The sequence below is a fragment of the Orycteropus afer genome, unplaced genomic scaffold, assembly GCF_000298275.1.
Source record: "Orycteropus afer afer isolate SDZICR_OR568_19922 unplaced genomic scaffold, OryAfe1.0 scaffold00261, whole genome shotgun sequence".
In the NCBI taxonomy this organism is placed as follows: domain Eukaryota; kingdom Metazoa; phylum Chordata; class Mammalia; order Tubulidentata; family Orycteropodidae; genus Orycteropus; species Orycteropus afer.
Window position 1 is genome coordinate 4,526,979 of NW_006921848.1, and position 3,441 is coordinate 4,530,419.

General features: G+C 36.4%; 1 pseudogene; it reads left to right on the forward strand.

Annotated features, from left to right (window-relative positions):
• Positions 1-2,458: 2,458 nt before the first annotated feature.
• Positions 2,459-2,646, forward strand: LOC122150922 (annotated as a pseudogene).
• The last annotated feature ends 795 nt before the right edge of the window (positions 2,647-3,441 follow it).

The following is a 3,441-nucleotide window of genomic DNA, read 5'->3' on the forward strand; positions in this document are numbered from 1 at the left end:
CAACCTTCCTTCCAAGGAGTGGCTGGTGGGTTTGAACCGCCAGCCTTCTGGTTAGCAGTCAAGTGCCTTAGGCACTATGCTACCAGAGCTCCCACCTAACTGTATAGCCATGATCAATGAGTGACTGGAGCTCAAAATGGAGGGAAAAAGAAAAGAAAAATGGAAAGTGGAACACATTTTCTGTCCTAAGTCTGAATCAGATTCAAGAGAAGGAGAATTCATAAGAAGAATGTTGTCAGCTTCAAGATTTTCTAGAGAATCTACCCTGCAAAAATATTACATAGCTTCAGAGATTTAACTCAAGTAATCGTAATTGTTGAATTCATTTACATACTAAATCCTTTATCTCCATTCTCCAAAAATAAGTATTTCAATTAGTCTATAAGGAGCTATGTTGCTATAAAACTTTGAAGGAAAACATTGAGTTTGTTAATTAAAATCTGAAATTGCATTTTACAATAGCTTCAGCGTTTCTGCAGTTTGAAGAATACCAAAGGAGAAATTTGGGGAAGAGTTTTCCTTGGCATGATTAGACAAGTTTACATGAAGTTTACCAGCTGCTCCTTACTTCCACAAAATAATTTTTTCATTAGTATTGGTATTTTCTGATGTCTTTGTTAATTTTTTATTCCTTGGATTAATTGCGTTAAAGCCATTTCTACTCCTTACCTTACATTACTTTGGAAAGTTTGGCAAGTAATAACTCTTTCATAACTTTTATATTTAATTCCATCAAATATTATCATAATTTGAATGCAAAGGTTTAAAAGTTAATATGAAATTGGAAGCAAATGAAAGATGTTATTTGTAATCTTTAAATTCTGCTCCTCCCTTTCCAAAGGCTTTTCTTTTCTTGGCTAGGTAGATGTTGAAAAAAGTAAAAATTATGAACAAGTTTTGTGAGTCATAAAACTCTAACTTAAATAAGGCATTATTAATCATAACTCAGTGGCAAAACAAATAATAGTTTATCCTTTTATTATAGGCATGTCTCCTACTTCATCTGCAAGTTCTAAAAGTTAAGAGTATAATATTTATGTGTAATATAATGTGGTTGTTGTGTGCTGTCAAGTTGGACCCGACTCATAGTAACCCCTCCTTGGGTTTCCATGGCGTTATCACTATGGAAGTAGATCGCCCCATCTTCCTTCTGAGGAGTGGCTAGTGGATTTGAACTGCCAGCCTTCTGGTTAGCAGTGAAGTGCCTTAGGCACTACACTACCAGAGCTCCCAATATAGTGTGATAGTTAAGGTTATTTATCAGTTGGCTAGCCCTGGTTTTGAATGGCTTTGCTGGTAGATGTAGTATTCCCCATGATGAGATTGGTAATCAACCCCACGATGGAATCTTCTAGAGCAACAGAGTAGCTGCTTAAGGGATGTGATCTGCTTTTAGTATATAAGCAACTTTGAGGAAGGTCTCCAGCTTTTGGCATGATTGGCTGCTGCGTGTAGCCGAGTCATTAGTCAGCAGCTTGCCATGCTGTCTGCTGATCTTAGGACTTTTAATGGACTTGAATTAATGGCCTGCTGTGTGGTTTGCTAATATCAGTACTATGCTTTTTTACTTGTTGACCTTGGGTTTGTCAGTCTCAGCAACCAGCAGTTGCCTGAGTGAAGAAAGCCTCCAGTTTCAGTGGGCTGGGAGCAAGAAGCAGCACTGAAGCCAAGGTTGAGGCATTTTCACCTAGCTCCTGAGCCAGGCACTTTGAACTAGGACTTCTATTCTCCAAAACTGTAAGAGAATAAACTTCCATTTGTTCATGCTATCCACTTCTATTAGAGTGGCATTAGAGGTAACCAAAACACATAGCAAAACACCCAGGTGTTTAAAAATATCCCTGAGAATAAGTCTAGGGTATTTTTGGATAGAATTGATGCCACGTGCTTAAGACACCTAAGTCTCTATTACTGTTTTTATCATTTAATCATGATTTTCCAAGTTTAGTAAACTTCAGCATAAGAAAATATCTTTTCTTATGTTTCACCACTAATTGCAATTGAAATGATAATTTTATTTTTCTGTTCTTTGCTATTACATATATAAATATAACATGCATATTATATACTAAATTAAATTATGTTATGTTATACTATATTTTACAGATATACCTAGTATTAATGTGCTAAAATTAAAAATTTCTAACAGTTTAGCTCATGTGAACTTTGATAATATTAACCTTTCTTTTCTTATTTTCTACATATTTTCTAAAAAGTTCAGCAACTATCTTTTCTTCTACTGTAAATCACTAATCAAACAGCTGAAACTATTTCACTGCAAAATGTTTTCTGTATTTTTAGAAAATATTTGATATGCTCTTTATATTTTCTGTAACATCTTCAGCAATAACCTTGATAAAAATATTTCAGTAGTATGAGGTAGTCACATTTTGTGCCAAGTAAGGCTTGCCAAAGTTTTTGCATTATTTAAATATCTGGCAATTCAAGACAGATGATGGTGTTGTATGAAAGGAGAGAAGGTTAGCACTCCCTTATAAATTGCATACAGTTAAGATATTGTCCTGGGAGCTCTGGTAGCGTAGTGCCTAAGGCACTTGACTGCTAACCAGAAGGCTGGCAGTTCAACTTGAGGGCATATAACAACAAACTTTGTCCCTACTTTGTGACATCTAACCATGGTTTTTGCAATAAAAAGCTAAGAATGTATCATTACAAAAATAGCAAATATTTATGTCTACTCTTTTGTTGTTATGTGCCGTCAAGTCAGACCCAACTCAGAGTGACCCCTCCTTGGGTTTCCAAGGCAGTATCACTAGGGAAGTAGATTGCCCCATCTTCCTTTTGAGAAGTGGCTGGTGGGTTTGAACCGCCAGCCTTCTGGTTAGCAGTCAAGTGCCTTAGGCACTATGCCCCAGAGCTATGTAGAATATTGTTACATGACATTATCATATACATAGTTTACAATTAATTATTGATTCCTCAGCTTTGGAATTATAGTAACTTTGAAAATTTTTACATTATGGAATTCTTATTATTTCAATCTTTGTTGATCCAATGATGTTTTAAACATATAATATCATTTTTTCAAATGTAAAAATATGACAAAACTGAAATAATATCCAACTAAGGAGCTCTGATAGCATAGTGCCTAAGGCACTTGACTGCTCACCAGAAGGCTGGCAGTTCAAGCCCACCAGCCACTCCTCAGAAGGAAGGTTGGGCAATCCTACTTCCGTAGTGATACTGCCTCAGAAACCCAAGGAGGGGTCGCTATGAGTCGGGGCCGACTCGATGGCAAACTACAACAACATGATAACTAAATAAAAACTATACTTGACCATAAGAATAATGTGCCTTTTTACAAGTGAAATCATGCTAGCATGAAAACTTACCACCATCGAGTCAGTCATAGCTACCCTTCCTTGGGTTTTTGAGGTGGTATCTCTATGGAAGTGGATTGCCCAATCTTCCTTCCAAGGC